The sequence below is a fragment of the Ailuropoda melanoleuca genome, chromosome 12, assembly GCF_002007445.2.
Source record: "Ailuropoda melanoleuca isolate Jingjing chromosome 12, ASM200744v2, whole genome shotgun sequence".
NCBI lineage: Eukaryota > Metazoa > Chordata > Mammalia > Carnivora > Ursidae > Ailuropoda > Ailuropoda melanoleuca.
In genome coordinates, this window is record NC_048229.1 from 19,573,526 (window position 1) to 19,598,997 (window position 25,472).

Consider the following 25,472-nt stretch of genomic DNA (forward strand, 5'->3'; position numbering starts at 1 on the left):
CTGCCTTCAGCTCAGGGCGTGATCCAGGTGTTATGGGATCGAGCCCCACATCAGTCTCCTCTGCTATGAGCCTGCTTCTTCCTCTCCCACTCCCCCTGCTTGTGTTCCCTCTCTCGTTGGCTGTCTCTATCTCTGTTAAATAAATAAATAAAATCTTAAAAAAAAAAAAAAAAGAGGAGGGTCAGGAAAGCAGAGATTCAAGGTACCATGCTAAGTGACACAGTGGTGATGGGAGCACTAGGAAGGCATGACAGGGATGGACAGCAGTGTTTCAAGGTAGTGAAAAACACAGATGTGTAAACAATGAACTCTAACCAACATCTAACACAGGTAGGATGAAGTAAGGGCTAAATAAAGGTACAAGCAGTATGCTGTACGAATGTAGAGGGAAAAGAAGAATAGGGGGAAGGACTTCATAAATAAGCCCATGGCTGGTTGAGCACGTCTGACAAGCTTCTTCTCAAACTGCACGCGTTTTCCCTGACTCATGAAAACCTAGGGCTGGGAGAATGCCAAACCAGTGTGCTGCAGCTCAGTCAGTAGGGAAATCTTTCGGAACCAACGTGGAGAGGGAAAACGAAGTTTAGAATTTGCACACATGCAAAAATGTAAGGAATAATAATAAAAGTCCCACTGAAGCTTAGAACTGGTCTCCAGTTGTGAATCAGAGAAAAAACACATGAGCATTTTCAGAACCTTTACTAATCAGGGATGCCAGGAAATGCTCACCTCCAGGGGTTGCCATTTGCAGCATTTTCTATGTTTTAGGTATCCCTGGAATTATGCAGGGCACAATCAACATAATTATGCATGGCAACCCTGCTAGGGCAAACATCAGGTTTTTGACTATCACTTTCTAAGCTTTCCCATCACTACATTTTTATGAGTTACAGGGTATTCCTTTTGGCTAACATTTCCTATGACAAGAAAAAACAAACATTTAGAATGTTATGAATATATTTTCTTAAAAACCCAAGGTTGTTGAGTATAAACTGCAGTGTAGCTATGCTACAGAATATGGCTAAATTATATACCTAAAGTATGACATACTGTACATATTTTCCAGCCTATAAAGATTTTCCATGATGGGGTAAGGGCTGCTTAGTTTCAAATTAAACACCATTTATTTAGAATATTATTTAGAGTGGAATAGTATTATTGTTGCAGGGCATCTGGCACATTTTTACTCTGAGGCTTTCAGAATTTAATGAGTAAAAGTTGAAAGTTTCTCCTTATTATAGAAGAATTTTTCTGATTTTTTGCCAGTATCTCTCTTCACTGCCATTTCTAAATCAGTAATGTATAGACAACCACCAGTTTGGAAAACAACATGACAGTGGGTCATATAAAAGATGAGATGTGAAACTGATTTTTGTGAGTGTTTAAAGTTATGCCACTATTTTTTTTTTTTTTTAAAGATTTTATTTATTTATTTGACAGAGATAGAGACAGCCAGTGAGAGAGGGAACACGAGCAGGGGGAGTGGGAGAGGAAGAAGCAGGCTCATAGCGGAGGAGCCCGATGTGGGACTCGATCCCATAACGCCGGGATCACGCCCTGAGCTGAAGGCAGACGCCCAACCGCTGTGCCACCCAGGTGCCCCTAAAGTTATGCCACTATTGATCCTAACTCCTGATTCAAATATTCCTGATTAGGAAGTAGCTAAGTAAAATCAAGAAATATTTATCATCAGTAGATACGGCTGCGTTTTGTTCTTTTTGTTCTTTGCATTAATCGTTGAGGATGCAGGAACCAATATTTTAAGTGTTGGTTTTTTTTTTTAAGTTTGTGGCTATTGAGCTAATTCCTGGTGGTTTTTAGAATTTAGCCACATGTTCCCTTTTTGTGGAAATATTTACGCTGGGGATTTCCACTAAGGGAATTAGAGTTAATTGAGCTCTTTTCTGGGGGATAAAGCAGCTGAGGCCATATTTCTATTAGTGTCTTTTTTTTCTTACCCTACTCTAAGAGAGTGTTTCCATACACATAAGACTTAATCTAACAGGTTCTCATGGAATATTACATACATAAAATAAGATAATGTATTTGAAAATGTTTGGCACCCTATTTGGTACATGTTAATCACTCATTACAAATTGGTTGTATCTAGTTGAACATTACCTGATTTTGGTTGCTATAAATGAAATGTGCCCTGAGCTAGCCAAGGGATTTCTTAAAAATCTAACTTATCTTGGGGTATGAAAAGTATAAAGTATCTCTCAGAGATAAGCCAGTTTACATATTCAATAACAAAGACTTTCATTTCAAATTTCAGCTACAAACTTCTGGTGTTCCTGTAAATGCAACACTGGAAGATGAACTACATATGCTTGAAAACACTTGACTTAAAATAAGAAGGAAAAGAGGAACACAGAACCTAGAGACACTGAAAATTGAAATGCATACAAAACAGACATCCTCTCAAATCCCACCCAAGAAGCAGTGAATAAACTTGAAAAATTATTCATCTGGTTTTTCATGGTATAGCGCAAAGACTCAGAACTAGGGTGTTGGGTTCCATAACTGACTTGCAAGTTTCCATCACAGTAAAAAAAAAAGGGAGGGGGATAATATTTGCCATGTACGGAACAGTGATGCTTTGAGGATTAATGACATAATGTCTGTAAAGAGGTTGGAGCTACTTGGAAAAAAGACACTACATAAATATAAAGTAGTATTAATATTTAGGCTTAGTCCACAATGTGAGACCTGCTTTCTTTGGCTCATGAGGTCATCAGCAGTTTTGTAAGGTGTACTCAGACACCCACAGAGGAGCCTTGTTAACTTCCTCGTAAGTGACTGTAAAGCTAATCTGACCACCTGGTCAGAGCAGTCACGGAGGCTGTGTTCCTTTCTCATGGCCTCCGAGAAGCTACAGATGGAGAGTTCTTGGCTCTCCAAAGGAATGAGACATGGCCATGAGAGCACTTCAACAGCATTTAGGGCTTCTCAGGAATGCAGTGGGAGTTTGGGAATGTTTTGACTTAGAATTAAACAAAAGTGCAGTCATATCATATCTTGATTTAGAAGAAAGGCTAAATTCGCCTTTCTCAGACAACGAAAATTTGGAATAAGAGTAGGAATGAGAAAGCTACTTCTTGGAATGGTTAGTTTATATCTTTAAAGGATTTGGAGGCAAACTTGGTTTTTTTTTGTCCTGGGAACATTTTAGTCTCCAGGGGTTGTAGTCTCTTTGATGGCAATATCCTGACTCCTCATCGTGGCTTCATCTCTGTGAAACGGTTATCAAGGGCAATCTTGCAGAAGTTTCAGTTCTAAAGTTTCAAAGGACAATCAATTCAATGTAGACATTGCCTTGCAAAGTCTTGTGGTATAACTGAATGACATCAATGTAATTGTGATGAAACATTTGCATTTCTCAGTTTTAAAAGATAAAATTAATTTTGATTCAAGGGCCTTAAGCATCAGAAACCACCATCTTCAAAATGTGAGGTTCATGAACTTATTATAATCATTAGTGCTTAATAGTGATTTTGAGGCTGCGTCCATAACACCAAAACATTTGAACAAAAGATGAAAATATATGAAGGAATTTTTTTTTTTTTTTTAGTCTGGATGTTTTGTTTTACATTGATCTAGGTTGGGTATTCTTTAAGAAATGAATTTGGCTTCTTGCCCACTGATTGTTATGGTATTTCAAACTGGTTAATATTGATAATATGTACTTTGTTAGGGGAAAGGGAACAAAAATATTATAGCCTTCTCAACTTGTAGTCAAATCTACGCTAACTAGAAAGCATTTTCCAAATAAAATATTGACTTTAGTTCCTTTTCCCATCCTTTAATGAACAGTTCAGTCTTAACACCAGTGTTAGGTGTACCAGAGCAAGATAGGCACCCTGAGCAGGGTGAGGAGGGCATTGCATCTATATGGGAAAAAGGCCCAGGGCAGGAGGGTCAGAGCCCTACAAGGATAAGACGGGTATCTATATGTGTGCAGGGGAAGGTGATGAGAATGGGAGTTTGGTTACATTTGAGGGGACTGATTAAGTATATTAAGCATAATGGGAGCCAGGTTTCTCACTAATGGGGAAAGAAATTACAAATATGGAAAGTGAAAAAACTAGAATGATTTCTATAGCTTTGGATTGGAGTCGGCAGTATAGGTGTGAACTCATGGATTTCCATAAAGAGACATAAATTTAGATGTATATGTGTGTATGTGTGTGTGTGCACGTGTTTGTATGCATATTTTCCAGCTCATCCACTGAGAAAGACCAAGTCTTGGCTACTAAACAAAACCAATAAAAAAACAGGTGTCCTTAGAGAAACGGCTGATTCCAGGATTGGAACAGGAAAAGTACAAGATGAGCCTGAAACAACTGATGTACCAGAATGTAAGAAAGTCCTCAAAGGGTTGAGGGGACATGTCAAAGAACACAGAAGCCAGCTTGAAGGGGCTCCCACTGGCAAAATCTGAGACAACGAAAGCATCAAAAGAAATAAAAACAATGATAGTAATGGATAAAATAGGCACCCATGAGTCTATACTGATATAAATAAATAATGAATGAGAAGTCTGATGAGAAACAGGATAATTTAAACAGTTCGAAGAACTTCCCTACAAACTACTTAAAATTACAAAGGGAGAAGAATAACTACAGTAGAGAAGCCTGGAAGAAACCACTTTAATCAAATGACCAAAATAAACATCCATCAGTAATGGACAGATCAAAATCATGTGCCATTTGACAGGAAGCAATAAGTACTCAGCATCACTTCTGTGGTATTCTTGAAAAAGATGCATACCCTGAATCTAATCATGAGGAAACATCAGACAAACCCAAACTGAAGGCCCAGTGTATAAAAATGTCAAGTTGCAAAATGTACAGACTTGTTATTATGTTGTACACCTGAAATTAATAAAACATTGTGTGCCAACTATACTTCAATAAAACAAAACAAATACACATACACGAAAACATGTCAAGGTCATGAAAATCAAGGAAAGACTGAGGAACAGCTCTAAGCTAAAGGAAGCTGAAGAAATTTTACAACTAAATACAACACGTGATGTAACCTGGATCCTTTTGTTATCATTGACATTATTAGGACAATTGGCAAAACTTGAATGGACTTTGAGGATTGGATAATAGTAATGTATCAGAATTAATCACCTGATTTTCATGGTTGTATTATGATTATGTAGGAGATTGTCCATGTTTCTAGGAATTGCATACTACAGTATTTCAGAAGTGATGAAGCAACTGGTTTAGGAAATCATTTGTGTTGTACTTACAGTTTTTCCTGTAAGCTAGAAGTTGTTTCAACATAAACATAAATTTGTACAAAAGACTATTTTAGAGAAAAGAGTGTATATTTTCTTGTTTTTTCCTGTTGATATATGTTATACATACAAAAATTAATTATCTATATAAATTATATAGAGACAGTAATTGTGGAGAAACTGAAGATATTTTTCTGTTCAAACTTATCTACTGATTATTTTTAAATGTGTCCACATGTAAGTGAGGTGTCAGTAAGCTTGGCTTGTTCTCAAAACCGAAAGTAATCAAAGGACAAAGAGACAAAGGAGTGAGCGGAAACTGGCAGGAGCTAAAGCTGGTGCCTTAGGCTACGGTAGATCAGGTATCACCTTGAAGACTATGGAAAGTCAAGTGACATAAACAGATTCATATCTTTAAAAGAAGATTCTGGATGCTTTGTGTCAAACTATGCAAGGGCAAAAATGAAAGCAGGGAGACTCTGCACGGGTACTATTTACTTGAACTAGAATGGTAGCAATGAGATAGTGAGAAGTGGTCAGATTTGAAATATATTTTGAAAGGAGAGCTCCCTGGACTTGCTGATGGACTAGATGTGGGTTATAAGGGAGAAGAGCCAAGGACAGCTGCTAGGGTCTTAGAGCAACTGGATAAATGATGGTTTCATTTACTGAGATGGGAAAATAATGTGAATTGAGGAATAGTGGGGAAGAATGCCTGGCTAAAGTGTGTTAGAGGAAACAGAAAGCAGGGAAGTGGACAGAGCAAACACGGACAGTTCTCTTGCAAGATGGATATGATTTGGGTCAATGGAAAGAAGAAAGGCATTCCAGGCAAAAGAAAAGTATATTTGTTAAGATATGGAGGCAGAAATGAACTTGGCTTGTTCCTGACAGTGAGAAAACTGACCTAACTCAAGGAAGGGGAACATGTTGGGTACTAGTGGGAAATAAGACAGGTAACATGGAGACAGATCATGAGTAAACTGAAGGCCAGGTTGAGGTGTTTCAACTTGATGTAATAGGAAATAGAAGTCATGAGGAATTTAAATAGGGAAGTGATATGATGAAGGTTATAAAGAAGATCAGATTGGTAGTGGTATGAGGGATAACGCAGGAGGCTTTGGGAGAGCCTGGAGGCTGTGGCAACAATTCAAATGCAAGAGGAAGAAGGCCTGGACTCAAGTTTTGGCAGTAAAATCAGACCGGAAAGGGAAAGCTTGGAGAACTTTTGATAACTGACTAAATAAAGAGAATGATTTCAAGATTCTGAACCCAAGACATTGAGAGAATAAAGTTGATGCTGAAAGGCAGGGAAACTGGGTAAGAAAACTCATTCTGGGTGTGAAAAGGGGAGGGCAGTGGTGAATAAAAGATGAACACATTGGACTTGACATATTGGTGGGACATCAAAGTGGAAATTCCCAATAGAAAGTTATAGATATCGGGGGGCGGGGGCTGGGTGGCGCAGTCGTTAAGCATCCGCCTTCAGCTCAGGGCGTGATCCCGGCGTTATGGGATCGAGCCCCACATCAGGCTCCTCTGCTATGAGCCTGCTTCTTCCTCTCCCACTCCCCCTGCTTGTGTTCCCTCTCTCGCTGGCTGTCTCTATCTCTATCGAATAAATAAATAAAATCTTTAAAAAAAAAGTTATAGATATAGAACTGGAGCTCTGGGGCAAGAGGCCTCAAGACAACCCATTTGGAAGTGGATATAATGCTTGAAGCCCAGAGATGGGATGAATACTCCAAAGGAAAGTATATAGATCTCAAAGCATATATGGTCAAAGACAGTGGAGATGTTGGATTTTGCCTGCGATTAGAGGTGGGGGTAGGAACAAAAGTGACAGAGGAGTGGATGACAGGTCAGGCAGATGGAAAAAGAATGAGAACAGAATAATATCATAGAAATAAGAAGGAACATTTAAAATTAGTATATAGTTAACATCATAAAATAGGTCAAGAAGAATGAAAAAAGTAGTAAAAATTCTGAGATCTATTCATTAAAAAGTCATTGTTTATTCTGAAGAGAGTAGTTAGGAAAGTGAAGATGAGTGAAGTGATCAGCTTTCTGAGCCGAAGAACAAGTGAGGAGAGTGCAGTAAATGAAAAGCATTTTGTGAGGTGCACCTGGGTGGCTCAGTTGGTTAAGCATCCAACTCTTGATTTCGGCTGAGGTCATGATCTCAGGGTCATGAGACTGGGTTCCACACTCAGCAGAGAGTCGGCTTGAGACTCTCGCTCTTCCTCTCTCTGCCGCCCCCCCTGGTCACACGTGTGTGTGTGTGTGTGTGTGTGTGCACAGACACACACAAGTGCTCTCTCACTCTCTCTAGATAAATAACTTAAAATCTTAAAAAAAGAGAGAAAGAAAGAAAGCATTTTGTAAGAAATTTGGCAAGGAAAGGAAGGAAACAGCATATTAACTTGGGGGTAATCAGGAGCATGTAAAGGGTTTTTTAATGTAATGTTCACTTAAATTTTCCCCCTCTCCTGACTCAGAAATTCAAAGTCTTCCGTTTGAACAAAGTCAGGGATTATGACACAAAGCATCCAAAACCAAGTGGAGGAATTTGATCTCTCTGTGTGTTCTTAAAAAATAATAGGAAGTATCTTTATGGACCTTCAGACTACCTTCTACCAATAATTTTTTTCCTAAATTGAGGCTACAGTGTTCTGACAAGCTCTGAAAAGATACAGTAAGAGTGAGAAGTTTTAAAACATGAAAATTTTTTCAGGTATCATTATTATATCAGGTGGCCTTTACCCAGCTGAGGTATTTATTTCCAAGTGGAAGACTAGGAGTTTATACTCTCTTCCTGAGACGGTTTAGACTTAAATTCTTTAAATATAATTTTGTAGTATTTTTATTGTACTATAAAGTGTTTTTCAAGTTTAAATTGTTAAGTAATGCTTTACTAATTCTCAAAATTCCTATATAAAGCAAGTAATATTATCTTTAGTCTTCAAACAAAAATACTTAAAGAAAAAATGCGTTGTATGTCCTTTAAATTAATTCTTGACATATTTATTTTTTAGAAACATATTTACTGACTTCTGGGTAGAGATGGTAGACTGACACACACATTTATTTAGTTTTCTAAACCCCAAATGAGCAGAAACCCCAAACGACAGAAAGAATAAGGGGGAAGAAAAAAAGCATTGAAATTTTGGAAGCTGGAAAGCAGATACATGAGAGGTAACTAAAAGCTGGTAACTTAAACCAGCAGTGGAGCAAACCAAGGACCACCCAAATGAACATTAGTTTAAAGAGTTTCCAGCATCATATACTTTTGGAAGAGGGGATTAAGAGGATGGGTAGAGGAGCTAAAATAAGATCAACTTAAAGACAATTATGAAGCAGTTGAAATCTTCAGATCCCTTCCTCAACTTTGCAGAACCAAACAGTTGCCCCTTGCCCACCAGGATATAAAATCATAAGTTTGTTCTCTGGAGATGATGATTGTCTTTGGATAGTGGGATACAAAGCACCCTCGAGGAAAGGTTATGAGGAATTAAGTAAAAGTATGCATACTGAACGCAGAGACCCTTAAGCCTCCATTTCTATTTGGCTCCCAAAATACTTGTGGCCAACATAGATTCTGAGGAAATTGACCAAGAGGAAAAAATTTTATTCTTTTTTTTAAATGATTTTATTTATTTATTTGAGAGAGAGAGAGAGCATGAGCAATAGAGAGCGTAAGAAATGGAGAGCAGGAGCAAGAGGAGGGGCAGAGGGAGAGGAAGAAGCAGACTCCCTGCTGAGCAGGAAGCCCAACACAGGGCTCCATCCCAGGGCCCTGGGATCATGACTCAACCCAGAGGCAGACACTTAACTGACTGAGACACCCAGGCACCCTAAGAGGAAAAAATTTTAAATACAGATATTGAGGATTCCCCCAAAGGCCTGACCAGATCATTCCACAGTGAAGACCACAATCACAATCATCTATAATAAGCTCAGGGATTTCTAGTTCCTCCACTCTTAAATATGAGCAGATAACCAAGGAACTAGGACTACCAGCCATCTTCAGACTTCTGAGGAGAGATAGAGGAGATGGACCAGAGTAGATGAGGAAATGGCAAGCAAACAGAGGAAACAGACAGACATACAGAGAGAAGAAATCTATTTAGAGATAACTAATATCCTCTGAGATGAGATAATTCTTTGAGCACAAACAAGAATAGGATAGTATAAAAAGGAACATTCAGAAAACAACAACAAAAGGCTCTTGGAAACAAACAGTAATATAAATGAAAACTCAGTTAAAGAGTAGGATTATATTGAGGAGTTATCCCTAAGAGTAGAACAAAAGCAAAAGATACAAAAAATTAGAGAGAAAACATTTTTTTAAAATAGAGTCACTATACAGGAGGTCCACTATCTAAATATTAAGAGATCCAGAAAGAAAGCACAGAGAAATTTGAGGAGACATAATTTTCATCAAGGAAATAATTCAAGAAAATTTCCCAAAACTGAAGGCTTACCCAATTAACCAGATTCAAATAGGCCACAGATTGACAAGCACAAATAATGAATGAAAATAGACCTACATCAGGGTACATTATAAAATTTCAGAAGCCAGAGGAAAAATCTTCCAGATAGGAGAAAACAGATAGTATACAAAAAGTCAGAATCAGAATGGCTTGGAAATTCTTAACAGCAACGCCAGAAACTAGAAGACAAAGGAACAATGCCTCAAAATTCTTATTCAAAATAAATGTCTTCCTAGATTTCTATTGTCAGTCAAACCTCAATCAAATATAAGGGTAGAATAATGATATTTTTAGGGCATGTATGATCTCAAAAGCTTATATCCCATCACCCCTCTCCAGAGGATACACTCCACAAAAATGAGGGAGAAAACCAAGAGTAAGAAACAGGAGTCCTGGGACACCTGGCTGCCTCAGTTGGTAGAGCCACAACTCTTGATCTTGGGGTGGTGAGTTTGAGACCCACATTGGGCATCCAGATTACTTAAAAACAAACATATCTAACACAGGAAAGGCAAAGAATTCTCCAGAAATTGGTGAAGGGAGATTCCAGGATGAGAGCGAGGAACCAGCCAGAGAACAATCATCCAAATTTGGTCAAAGGTGAAAAGCTCCAGGAGAAATTTCTCAGTGAGGAAAAAATTATTTCTTCTGAATATCTGAGAGGAGATTTAGACCAGCACTGTGCATTAGTTCTTTCTGTGATGATGGAAATATTCTATATCTGCACTAATACAGTAGTCACTAGTCAGAGAACTTGAAACGTGGTTAGTGTCTTTGAGGAAACAAACTTCTTGTTTTCTTTCATTTAAATTAATGTAAATTTTAATAGCCACATGTGGTTAGTAGCTACCATATTGGACAGTGCAGTTTAGATAATCAGCAGGAAGATTGGAGTTCAATTAGAAATAAGTATAGAGAAAACTAATGAAAAATAATAACGCAGGGAAAACAAAAACTTATGCAAGAAAGGAAAAGCAATCATGGCTTACTACATAACTCCGCTCTGTAAAGAATTACATAGTTATAATAATATAAACACAAATTATTGACATAACCCAAATTATATAAACCTCCCAAAAGGTGTCTTGTTTTATTTTACCTTCATTTACCAAAAAAGTATGGATATTTTCTCCAGATCAATAATTTTATTTCTCTAATACATTCTTAGTGGTTACATAGTGCTTCATTTTATTAGTTTACCAAAATTTATTTAACCAATCCTTCATGGAGGGGCATTGGGGTTGTTTCCAACTTGGGACAATTATCAGTAGGGCTTTAATGACTAACACTGTGATCACCGCTTTTTAAAATTCAACTGTAATGAAGCAAAATTTACATACTATTATACACACTATTGCACCTATATCAAGTGTACATTTTATGAGCTTTGATAAATGTATATGTCTTTGCAACCACCACCACGATCAAGATAGAGAATATTTCATTATCCTAAAGTTTCCTTATGCCTCTTTGCATTAAATCCCCACCCAACTCTGACCCCTAGGCAAACACCAATTTGTTTCCTATAATTTTAGTTTTGCTTCTAAAATTTCATATAAATGAAATTATACAGTATATACTCTTATCTGACTTTCCTGATTTTTAAAAATTCATTCACAGTTTTACAAGTACCCATTGTTTGTTCCTTTTTGTTGCTAATAATAATTCATTGTACAAAGGTACCACAATTTGCTGATCCCTTGATCTGAAGATGAGCATTTGGATTATTTCCAGTTTGGAGCTATTATGAATAAAGCTGTTATGAACATTTGTGTATAAGTCTTTTTGCGATTATATGTTTTCATTTCTCTTGGGTTAATAGCTAGGAGTGAAACTGCCACTCCATATAGTTAAGTATAGGCTTACCTTTATAGGAAAGTGACAAAACAGTCTCCAAATTGGTTGTACCATTTTACACCCATCAGCAATATGTGAAAATTCCAAAAACTTTACATCCTTGACAACACTTGGTATTGTCAATTTTTAGTCATTTTAGTGAATGTGTGCTAGTATCTCATTCTGGTTTTTATTTACATTTCCTTGATGACTAACGATATTAAGCATCTTTTCATGCATTTATTTGGCCACTGGTACATATTTCTTGTAAGGTATTTGTTCAAATTCTTGGGACATTTTTTAAAATGGGGTTGTCTTCTTATTACTGTGTTGAAAATAATCTGTATAAATATAATCTGTATATATAAAAGTTATATGTTCTGAATACAAGTTTTTTGTCAAAGGTGTATGTATTCGGACTATTTTCTCCCAGTATTGGCTTACATTATCATTTGTTAATAATGTCTTTGGAAGAGAAGTTTTTAATTTTGATAAAGTCCAACTTATCAACATTTTTTTTCTTTTATGATTAGTGCTTTTAGGGAACGAAGAAATTTTTGCTGAAAATTTCATTCCTTCTAGAATTTTTGTGGTTATAGCTCTTACATTTAGGTCTGTTTTGAGTTAATCTTGTGTGTGGTAAGAGGTAAGGACTAAGGTTCATTTTTCCTATATGGATATCTAGTGTTCTAGTATCATTTGTTGAAAAGACTGTTACCTTAGTGCCTTCATAAAAATATCAATTGGTAAGTATATGTGGGTATACTTCTGAACTCTGCATTCTGGTCCGTTGATTTATATGTTTATCTTCACCACAATGTCACCCTATCTTGTTTAGTGTACTTTTACAGTCTTGTTATCTGATGGAGTAAGTTCTTCAACTTTGTTCTTTTTCATAAGTTTTATAGACTTTCTGGGTCTTTTGCATTTCCATTTAAATTTTAGAAGTAGCTTTCAATTTCTACAAAAGTGGCCTGTGGAATATTGATTGGCATTTCATTGAATATATAGATCAGTTTGGGGAAAAGTGACCTCTTAATCAAGTCTTCCCATCCATCAACATGATAAATTTCTGCATTTATTTAGCTCTTCTTTATCTCAGCAATGTTTTATAGTTTTTGTTATACAGGTGTTGGCATTTGTCTTGTTAATTTAGCTCTAAGTATTTTGAATTTTTATGGTACTGTGAATGATATTTTAAAATTTCACTTTCCTCAAGGCACCTGGGTGGCTCAGTCATTAAGCGTCTGCCTTCAGCTCAGGGCATGATCCCAGGGTTCTGGGATCGAGCCCCACATCAGGCTTCTCTGCTGGAAGACTGCTTCTTCCTCTCCCACTCCCCCTGCTTATGTTCCCTCTCTTGGTGGCTGTCTCTATCTCTGTCAAATAAATTAAAAAAAAAAAAAAAACCAAAAAGCTCTTTAAAAAAAATAAATAAAATTTCACTTTCCAATTTATCATTGATAGTACAGAGAAATAAAATAGATTTCTATGTATTGACCCTATATCCTGTGGCCTTGCTAAATTCATGTTATTCATCCTGGTAGTGTGTTTCTTGTATATTTCTTAGGATTTTCTATGTATGCAATCATGTCATTTTCAAAGAAATTCGGCTTTATTTTTTCCTTTCCAAAGTGTATGCCTTTTCTTATTCTTACCTTAATTCACTGACTAGGACCTCTACTATAAAGTACAATAGAAGTGGTAAGAGTTGATACCCTCTTTTATTATCTATCTTAGGTGCAAAGTGTTTAATCTTTCATTATTAAGTATGATGTTACCTTTAGGTTCTTTGTAAATATCTTTTATAAGGTCGAGGAAGTTCCCTTCTTTTCCTTATTTTCTAGAAGTTTCTTTTAAAAAATTACAAATGAGTATTCAATTTTGTTAAATACTTTTTCTGCATCTATAGAGGTGATCACGTAGTTTTTCTCCTCTATTATGTTAATATGGTGAGTTATATTGATTCTTAAATCTTAAACCAACCTTGCATTCCTGGGATAAACCCCATTTAGTTATGATACATTATCTTTTCCACATACTGCTTGATTTGATTTGCTAATATTGTGCTTAGGACATTTGCATCAACAGTCATGAGGGATATTAGTTAGTCCACAGTTTTCTATTCTTGTAATGTCTTTGTCTAGTTTTAGTATTAGGATAATGCTGGCCTCAAAAGAGGAGTTTGAAGACTTCTCCTTTATGCTCTTACTGAGTTTAAGGTTAGCATTATTTCTTCCTTAATTGTTTAACAGAATTCACCAATGAAACCCTCTAACCTGGAGTTTCTTTTATATGAAGGGTTTTAGTAATGACTTCAGTTTCTTTAAGTGATATAAGTTTATTAAATTTATCTATTTCTCCATGTGTCAGTTTAGTAAATTGTGTCTTTCAGTGAGTGTGTTTATCTAAGTTGTCAAATTTATCAAAATACAGTCTTCATAGTATTTCTTTATTATGCTTTTAATGTCTGTGGAATTAGTAGCAATATCTATCCCTCATGCCTGATACTGGTAATTTGTGTCTTCTCTCTTTATTTCTTAGTCAGTCTATTTAGAGGTTTATCAAATGTATTGATATTTTCAATATTTTCCAAATTTTTGTGTATTTTCTAGATGTGTTCTTATTGATTTTTAAGATAACTCTACTGTGGTCAGAGAAATACTTTATTATTATAATCCTTTCAAGTTTACTGAAACATGTTCTATGACCCAGGCTATGGTCTAATTTGGTTGTACAAACACTTGAAAAGAATATGTATTCTGTAGTCATTGGATGGAGTGTTTTGTAATGAGGTCAGGTTGATGGTGTATTAAGTCTTCTATACCCTTACTGATTTTATGTTTGTTCTATCATTGAGAGAGGAGTGCTGAAATCACCAACTGTAATTGTTGATTTGTTGATTTCTCCTTTAGTTCTGCAAGGTTTTGATTCATGTATTTTCAAACTGTGTTATTAACTGTATATACACTTAAGATTTAAGATTGACTCTTTTATTATTTTGTGATATCTCTCTGATAATATTCCTTATCATAAAATCTGCCTTGTCTGATATTAATATTGTCATTCCAGCTTTCTTACAAGTAGTCTTTGTATAGTGTCATCTGGGTGGCTCAGTAGGTTAAGTGTCTGCCTTCAGCTTAGGTAATGATCCCAGGGTCCTGGGATTGAGCCCTGCATTGGGTTCCACACCCAGCGTGGAGTCTGCTTGAGATTCTATCTCCCTCTCCCTCTGCCCCTCCCACTTGTGCTCACTCTCGCTACAATAAATAAATACATACATACATACATATGTACTAAAAAAATTTAAAGTCTCAGAATGGTCCAAAGACATACAGTAAATGAAGAAACGTCTATTCAAGAAAATTTACTAAAATTTGGTAAGAACAACAAGCCTGTGGTATTTGAATCAAAACCACTCCCTCCACCCTCCCAGCTCAGTGAGACTTCACTCCACTCCAGACTGGTGTAGCCAAATCCATATGGCTCCCTCCCCCTCACATCTTCATGAGAGGGTCTGAACATCCCCGTTTTTCATCCTGGCCCTACCTGTATATTGCTGAGATTAAATTCTATGTCAGTATGACCAAAAGTTGAGGGATCCTTTCTTCTAACAGATCCCACTGGTGAGTCAGAGGTTCTAATTTGGGTGCAGTACTGCTGAGATTGCCAGGGACTCAATCACTCTTGCCCTGGCTCATAAGACAGTGGCCCACACTGGGAGAGACAAATTGAGAAAACCTGAGTCTAATGCCTCACCTCCACCTAGCACTTAGCAACTAAAGCAGTACTGTCACTCAGGGAGATGTAAGCCATTGCTCCCACTCCCAGCTCCAGAGCTGTGGCTTAGAGATTTTACCAGGGGTAGAACCAGGAAATAAAACAGATATGTCCTAACTTTTCCCAAGGAAAGTGACTATTCGTAACAGAACGTGGAGAAATGCAAAGCAAAGGGCACTCTTAAATACAATAGAGGTTGTGTTGAAAGGAAATTGAGAGGATATTGGTAGATTCATTTGAGATACAGGCTAAACTGTAGGCTGACTAGTTTGCAGGAGAGAATCAAAATAAGAGACAGGCGGGAGGAGCCCTCCTGAAGTAACAAATTTCAAACACTGAGCTCAGGAACTCCTTTCAAAGGAGCCTAAGTTTGATTGGACTAGTCTCTAGAGCAGTTTACGCCTGGAACACTGTTGAAAACAATCACCAGCAATTAGTTGAGTTTAAAGCTGGTGGGGTCAGGGAAAGAGACAAACCCCTGACAAAACCATCAAGGTAATTGTGGGTATACACAAGGCTACACTATCTGAATAGCAACATCAGAGGCTTAATACTACGGGGAGAAGTAGATTTCACTAAAATAAGTCAGCCAGTCACTAAACAAAGAAATAACAATAACAAGAGCCAGGAAGCAAGGGAAGGTCCAGAAACAGAGTTGCTAATTTATCTAAAATGTCAGTTTCAAAAAAAAAATTATGGGACATTCAGAGAAACAGGAAGGTATGACCCATACACTGGGGGGGGGGGGAAGCAGGTAACAGATAATGCCTGTGAAAGCAATCAGATATCAAATTCAACAGACAAGGGCTTCAAAGTATCCATTATGTATATTATCAAAGAATTACAGGAAACCATCATTGAAGAAATAAAGGAAGCTGTGATGATAATGTCAATCCAATAGAGAATATCAATGAAAAGAAATTACAGAAAGTGCTGAATGGAAATTCTGGATTCAAAAAGAACTGAAATGGAAAATTCGCTAGAGGGATTCAACAATAGATCTGAATTAACAGAAGAAAGATTTATCAAACTTGAAGACAGACAGATAAAAATCATGCAATTCAAAAACCAGAGAGAAAAAAGAATAAAGAAAAGTGACAAAAGAGGCTCCTGAGTGGCTCAGTCAGTTAAGCGTCTGCTTTCTGCTGAGGTCATGATCTCAGGGTCCTGGGATCCAGCCCCGCGTCTGGCTCTGTGCTCAGTGAGTAGTCTGCTTCCCCTCTCCCTCTTCTTCTTCCGCTCCACCCACTCATGCTTGCTCTCTCTCTCTCTCTCTCAAAGAAATAAATTAAGTTAAAAAAAAACCAGGAAAATCCCCTCTGGGAGTCTTTCCTATAAAAAAATAAGAAAGAAAAATGACAAGAACATCAGAGAAATGTGGGACACCTTTAAGTGCACGAACATACACATAATGAAAGTATCAGAAGGAGAGAAGAGTGAGAAATAAATATTTAAAGAAATAATGACTGAGGGGTGCCTGGGTGGCTCAGTCATTAAGCATCTGCCTTCGGCTTAGGGCATGATTCCAGAGTCCTGGGATCGAGCTCCATATTGGGCTCCTCCGCTAGGAGCCTGCTTCTTCCTCTCCCACTCCCCCTGCTTGTGTTCCCTCTCTCGCTGGCTCTCTCTCTCTCTCTGTCAAATAAATAAATAAAATCTTAAAAAAAGAAAGAAAGAAAGAAAGAAAGAAAGAAAGAAAGAAAGAAAGACTGAAAATTCATCCAAATTTATTGAAAAACACTAATGCATACATTCAGGAAATTCAATGAACTACAAGTAAGATAAATGCAAAGAACAACAAACAGAAACATCAAAATAAAAATGCGAAAGCCAAAGACAAGGCAAAAATCTTAACAACAACAAAAGAAAACTCATCACTTACAAGGGAACCCCAATAAGGTTAACAGCTGACATCTCAGCAGAAACAATGGAGGCCAGTTAGGCAATAGGATAACATAATCAAAGTGTTCAAAGAAAAGCTGTCAACCAAGAATCCTATCCTATGTCAAGCAAAGCCATCTTAAAATATATATGTATTTACATATATATATATATATATATATATATATATACATATAAAATAACATTCCCAGGTTAACAAAAACTGAGAGAATTTTTTGCCAGTGGACTCATCTTACAAGAAATACTATAGAAAATGCTTCAGATTGAAAGCAAGTGACTCCAGATGGCAATTTAAATTGCTGTGAAAAAACAAAGGACAGTGAAATGATATTGGTAATTATATAATTATAAAAGGCTGTGTAAGGGCACCTGGCTGGCTCAGTCAGTGGAGCATGCAGTTCTTGCTCTTGGGGTTGTGGGTTTGAGCCCCATGTTGGGTTGAGAAATTACTTTTAAAAAATTAAGTAAGAAAAGTAAAGTAAGAAATTACTTTAAAAAAATAAAAAACAAACAGCAGTAAAAAATAATAAAAACCAGTATAAAGGCATATTTTTCTCCTTTTTTCTCTTAACTGATTTAAAAATCAATTGTATAAAATATGTATGTAATGTATTCTTCAACTTATAAAGAAGTGTAACATCTTTGCCAAAATCAATACAAAGCAGGTGAGTGGGAGCAAAGCTGCATGGGCTAAGGAAATGACTACGGATGATAAATTAACAATTATAGCAATGTATTGTTGGGTCTGTAACATTAATAGATGTAATATGTATAATAATAATAATATCACATTAATGAGGGAGAATAGAGCTATATACAAATAACATTGCTACATCTCTCTGGAATTAAATTAGTATAAATCTGAAACTTATTTTGATGAGTTAAGATGTATATGATAAGCCCCAAAGCAACCATTAAAATATACCAAATATAGTAAAAAAAAAAAAAAACCTAAAGAAATTTAAATGCCTCGTTAAAAATATTCACTCAATACAAAAGAAAGCAGTAGAGGAGTAATAGAGGGACAAAAGCACTGAAACACATGGAAAGCAAAAAGTAAAATGGCAGTCATAAATCCAACTCTATCAATAACAGCATTAATGTGAATGGATTAAACTTGCTAATAGAGATAATAAGGGACATTTTATAATGATAAAAGGGCCAATCCATCAAGGAGATTAAATAATTATAAACATACACATCTAATAGAATACAAAATTACATGAAGCAAAAACTGATAGAAATGAAGGGAGGAATAGGCAATTCAACAACAACAGTTGGAGATGTCAATATCCTAATTTAAATAATGAAGAGGACAATTAGGCAGAAGATTAACAAAGAAATAAAAGATCTGAACAATAGTATAAACCAACTAGACCTAATACATCTATAGAACACTATACCCAAGAACAGCAGAATATACATTCTTTCCAAGTTCACATGGAACATTCTCCAGCACAGACCATAGGTTAAAGCATAAAACAAACTTCAATACATTTAAAAGAATAATAGAAAGTATGTTCTCTGATCACAATGGAATAAAATTAGAAATCAAGAACAGAACAGAATTGAGGAAACTCACAAATATGTCAAAATTATATTATTATATATTATATTATATTATTATAATAACCAATGGGTCAAAAAAGAAATCAAAAGAGAAATCAGAAAATACTTCAAGATGGATAAAAATGAAAACACAACATAACAAAACATTACACTGTTATAGCAGCGCTTAGAGGGAATTTTATAAGTATAACTGTCTATATTAAGAAAGAAGAAAGATCTCAAGTAACCTAAACTTCCACCTTAAGACACCGGAAAAAGTGTAAACTAAATCTAAAACAGGCAGAATAAAGGAAATAATAAAGATTATATTGGAAACTTGTGAAATGGAGAATATAAAAACAATAGAGAAAATTGATAAAACTATAAGCTGGTTCTTTGAAAGATCAACAGATTTGACAAACCATTGTCCAGACTGACCAAGGAAACAAAACAGAAGATGCTGAAATAGAGTCTGAAATTACTAGAGTCAGAAATAAAAGAGGAAACATTACTACAGACTTTATCAAAATACAAAAAGCATAAAGGAATACTAGGAACAGTTATATATCAATAAATTAGATAACATAGATTAAATAGAAAATTCCTAGAAAGACACAAACTACCAAAACTCAAGAAGAAATAGAAGATCTGAATAAGTCTATAGCAAGTGAAGAGATCGAATTAATAGCAAAAAAAAGAAAAAGAAAAGATAAAAGGCAAGAAAGAAAGAAAGAAAGAAAGAAAAGAAAAGAAACCGACCCACAAAGAAAAGCCCAGCCCCAGAGAGCCTCTTAATTCTACCATACATTTTAAGAAGAATTAATACCAACTCTTCACAAACTCCTCCAAAAAGTAGAAAAGAAGTGAACACTTCCAAACTCATTTTATGAAGCCAGTGTTACCCTGATACCAAAACAGAAAAAGACACCACAAAAAAAGAAAGTTATAGATTAATATCCCCTATACATATGAACATAAAAGTTCTCAACAAAATATTAGCACACCAAATCCAGGAACATTATATATATATATATATATATATATATATATATATATATCCTGTGATCAAGTGGACTTCTTCCCAGAAACACAAGCTTAGTTTAATATATGAAAATCAATTAATATAATACATTGTATCAAAAGATTAAAAATTTATTCATTTGAGAGAGAAAGCATGAGTGGGAGGGACAGAGGGAGAGGGAGAGAGAATCCGAAGCAGACTCTGCACTGAGCAGGGGACACCCAGGCTCAATCTCAACAACCCTGAGATCACAACCTGAGCCGAAACCAAGAGCTGGGCGCTCAACCGACTGCACCACCCAGGTGTCCCTACTTCTAGTTCTTCTTTACCACTGCCTGAAGTACAAGGCTTCTGAAGTCTTAAGATCTCAGTTTTGAGATCCTGATATAAATGCTAAAAGAATTACTCTCCCTACAATGCCTGGATTTTTTACAAACCATAATCTCACCTGTTTGTCAATAGACAACTTAGCCTCAAATGGAAAACTAGAAGCACATATAGCAAGTATTAGAAAAATCGACCAACTGAATATAAGTCTAGATAATTAAGTAACTATCATTATATTTTTTCCAATGTGCAATTGACTAAATCTCAACAAAGTCTTCACTTTCAAAAAATCTTTTTTTTTTACTTTTATTTGCATTTATTTTATGTAGAATTTACTCCTGAGCCATATGTTTTTGTTTCTTCTGTTTCTTCTGGGTTATCTTATTCTTCCATGCAACCTCCTCTTCTGGTTTAGAAACAATCTGCTCTTTTTCAGTTAAGGATCATCTCAGTGTGGCAGGGAGAGCTCATGTATGTGTTAATCTGACCATGAGCCCTGTAAATTTTATGCCACATCTTGCGGGCTTTGTTCTCCTGGATGTGCTCAATGACTAGGGAATCTACATCTAAACCTTTTAAGTTCAGTATTACTTTCTGCATTTTTAAGCATGTGCAGCAAAACTTTAGCACTCTTTTTGGGTTACCAACCCTGTGTCCAGCTCCACTGTTTGACTTGGGCACACCTACCAACTCTACCACTGTAGTGAAGGAATGGCACACACTGCTTCTGTAAAGTGACATCTTTGAGATACTAGGTAACTTTTTGGATATGCATACCCTTGATGGCCTGGGAAGTTTCACTTGTGTTCTTAAAGTGAACATAAAGATTTGAGCCTCTTGATTTGCATGATTTTGTAGGGTTTTCTGGGTCAAGTGAATAACGAACCATTTTCAGAGATCACCTGAGGCCACTTACGGGAAGAGAAAAAAATCCTAATTTAAATAGAGCCTAATATTAGTTTTAGTTTAATGGTTTTAGTATAATGATAATGTTGTATTATTTCAGACTATGAGGAGTATCTTCTTTTTAAACAAACAGAACATTCTCAGTCTTACTCCTGGTTTGGTTTTTTTTTTTTTTTAACATTTCTTTTAATGCTAGGATTTAATAATAGTACATCCAAAATGTTCTTACCTAAGGTTACTCACTATGCTCAACTTTTCTTCTGCTATAACAAATATCAATATACTTTTTATTTCTTTATATAAGTGAAACATACACAGATCATTAGTGTGCTCTTCCCACTAGAAATAATTCTCCGATATGTTATAGAATGATCCATATTTAAAAAAATGACTTAAAGGACTGGAAAATTCAACCAACTTTCACTCCTCTTTGCATGGTTAACAGAGGCTAACAATTACATTCTATAATGCAAAACAAAAATTAATTGAAAAAATTTTCCTACTTGACAAAAAGAAACTTTGTGGAAAGGACTAGCCCCATGATAGAGAATGATGTGTGGTTTTTAAGTCTGAATATTTTCTGTAGATAATGTGCCTTCTCCAACGTTTTCAATAATCAACTCCAATTCCAAGAATCTAAGATATCCTTGCCAACACTACATTGTATCAAACAAAACATATATGCTTCATGAGATGTGATGCTATGAAAATCATCAGACCATACTTCAAAAATGCAAAACTTCAGTTCAGAGTTTAGAGGAGAATATAGGTTCTGAACGAAACGGCTCTCGTTTCAAATCATTGGCTGGAATAAAAGCAATTCTAAGGAATTCAGAAAATATCTTTCTGACCCACACTTAAATGGTGCCATTTACTTTGGCACCAAGTACTTTACATTTTAATTTCTCAAAAATAAATCATTTGCACTAATTTTGTGTGTATTAGCACAAAAGGGTGAAAAATAGGCTTCACACAGGAAAAAAAATGCATCCAAAAATGTTCATTGTATCTAGACAAAAACGATAAACTATTGAGTTGGTTTTTTAAGAAATACTGATGGCTGGGGCACCTGGGTGGCTTGGTCGGTTAAGCACCTGACTCTTGGTTTTAGCTCAGGTCATGGTCTCAGGATCCTGGGATCGAGCCCCAAGTCAGTCTCCACACTCAGCAGTCTGCTTGAGGATTCTCTCCCTCTGCCTCTGCCACTCCCCCTGCTCACGTGCATGCTCTCTCTCTCTCAAGTGAATGAATAAATCTTTAAAAGAAGAAAAAGAAAAACTAATGGTTGTTAAATTAAAAAATTTTTCTGCCTTTAGCTCATCCTCAAAAAATATCATTTGTATGAATTATTTATGCATCAGTTAAACTAATGTGTCACAGATGAGAAAATACACTATGATGGATCAAGATTACTAGGTACAAAGGAAGGACTAGAAAAGATGTGTACAGAGTATCTAGCAACTCTTTCTAACATGGAGGTACAGACTCATAAGGAGCTCAGAAAATTAGAAAATTATGACATATGAACACCTGTCTAAAAAACTGATAAAAATTTGAATTCCAAAACAGCTATAATGGTTTAATAAACTAGGACTATCAGTCTCTAAAGTAGACGTTGGCAATACTAGCCTTCCATTTTTTATAACTGTCTGTATATGTCAGTAATTACTAGTCTTTTAAGGAGCCAGAGTTAATTATCTCTATTAGAAAGAAGTGCTTTTTCCTCAGCATTTAAACTTAGCATAAAATTTAAATAAGATTCCACATCCAATTCCAGAATATGTGTTGACTGTCACCATATAGTTAGTTCTTTAAAGAAGCCTGTCCAGCGGTCTCTCTCTAGTATGTGTCCATCCAATTGACCACAACAGAGAAAACAGGCCCAACTTCCCAGAATATTATGAGGTGTCATTGTGTTTGTGTGGCCTTACTAGCTAGATCTGAAGCCCAAACCATCCCTATCAGGAATGAAGACCTGTCCTGAAGGGTTTCCCATAAACTTGGAAGAACCATGCAAAGTTTTGTAGGCTCCTTTGATGGGAACTCAGTTCATTACATCTTTACTCCCAATCCCTGCCACCTTCCCTCCCTCCCTCCATCTTTGTATCCCCTTGTCCCAGCTGGGACTTTCTCTTCAGGTGTCATAAGGCTGCATGACTCCACTGTGTGGGGAAATTGGCCTCACAGGCTATATATACACACGCATACATTTCCTGATTTCTTCTTAATTAAAAAAAAAAAAGCAAGGAGACTTAGCTATTGCAGAGGTAGATAAAACGATAAGGACACATTTAGGATAGGTTTTTCCAGACAGTTCTATGTAACTGTTTTGTGCTAGGATGCCTTGTTCTCCTACTTGGGTTCAGTGTCCCATTTTCCAAGTGGAGTTAGGTTTTAAGAGTTCTTACAAGCTAAGAATTTTTAAATTTCAAATCTGTGTGCTTTATTGTTTCTGAACTTATTGTCAAATTACAATCTCACTTTTACATCATTCCTTGGATCTTAAGGATCATACCAGAAAATGAATAGTACAAATACTGAATAATTTCAACTACAGATGAAAAATTTTTATATTTCTCCTTCTGTGACTGAGATAAGGAATAACTGAAAAAGAAAATATCATTAAAATCTTTTTTTTTTTAATCTCACAATTGTCTCACAACAATATGATATGTTAAATTGCTTCTTTACTACAGATCACTGGTGAAAAAGCAGTATAAGCTGCTTGGTCAAGATTTTGTGGACTTTCTATTTTAATAGAAAATTTTACGATTCAAAATAGTTTTAAGAAATCTTTGAGTTAGAGGTTACCAAATGTAGAGATTGCAGCAAAGCCATAGAATACAGGGAAAGGTATGGAAAGTTCAGTATTGGAATTACAAGTCATAGAGACATAAGTTCTATACTATACTGTACTTTCCAACTTGCTTGGAACATCCTCTGCCTTGATCTCTGCCAATCAAAAAACAATTCATCCATAAAAATCACCAATTCAATGAAACCTTCCCACACAGTGACAATTTATCCTTATTTCTGTATTGTAATAACACAGGCTTTGGAGTCCAACCACCTTAATCTGAATCCTGGCCCTGCTACTTATTCACTGTGTATGTAGCCTTCAGCTAATTTCTCTAAGTCTGCGCTCCTTATTTATAAAATCAGGATAATAATAGAATCTACTTCATAAAATAGCTGGGAAGATTAAAAGTGATAATACATGTAAAACCCTGAGAACAATGCTCTGCTGTTAGTTAATATTATTTCTATCATTCATACACTCTCCACTATTATTTCTCATTATATTATATAAGTACTGTCTCTTCAGCCAGAGTTCCCAAATGTAGAAACTATATTTTGTATGTCTTTGTTTTCCTCATAGTGCTTAGCAAGGCATTACTCTTGATAGGAATTTAAAAAATATCCCAGAGAATCTTAGCATGGAAGGGATCTCAGAGGTCAAACTAGTTTAACTTTTCCCCTAAATCATTATTTTCTCTTGTAACACCCTGGAGGTGATCATCAATACCCTATCTTGAACAGAGTATATATTTATACTTGAACACAGCTGATGACAAGGAGTTCATTTTGCTCAAGACAGCCGGATTCATTTAACAGCTGTCATTGTCGGAAAATCCATCCTGAAGAGGTAGAGAAGCTGGCAAGCTTCTGGAAAATGATTTGGTAATACTCATTCAAGAGCTATACAAATTTTCAGGCTCTGTATATTTCACTCCTGATACTATATCCTTAGAAAACAAAGAAAATTCTGTCATACATACAAAAGTATTTATTATAACACTATCTATAATAGCAAAATCAGGAATTAGCCTAAATGTTTTTTTTAAGATTGATTTTATTTATTTATTTATTTATTTATTTATTTATTTATTTATTTCAGAGAGAGAGCATGTGAAATGTTTAAAAGTACAGAAAGGCAGATTAAATACCTAAATGAAACAAAAGGTCACTAAAATTAGAAATGTGAAGGTGAAGGTGGAACATATTTATAAAAGTTAATGTTAAGTATAAAAGCAAAACAAATGGATATATAAACCATGATTAAAAGCATATACAAATATGTATATCTGGAAAAAGACTGGAGGTGATGGAACATACAAAAATGAAAACAGTATCAATAGGATGGTAGGAAAAGTTGGAAGGTTTGCATTGCTTTTTAAATTACTTTAATGTCATTATAATATTGCTTTCAAATTTTTTAAGAGAAAGTTCTTCCTTCTACTGAGCCAAAATCAACCTCCTCTCACTCCCTGTGATTTTCATTTCCTGTTTCTCCTTCTGTCCTTTGAAATTACACAAAATAAATGAACTTGAAATATGCAAAAATGATTATCATAGCTTTAGTACCCTCATTCTCTGGCACTCCAGAAGACAGATTAGAGAGGCAATGCTG

General features: G+C 35.7%; 1 protein-coding gene and 1 pseudogene across 1 annotated transcript in view; both read right to left on the bottom strand.

Moving 5' to 3' along the window:
* HORMAD2 (HORMA domain containing 2) overlaps positions 1 to 25,472 on the bottom strand; it is a 79,618-nt gene that overhangs the window by 16,092 nt on the left and 38,054 nt on the right. The gene's annotated exons all lie outside the window — the stretch shown is intronic.
* Positions 20,488 to 21,044, bottom strand: LOC109489050 (annotated as a pseudogene).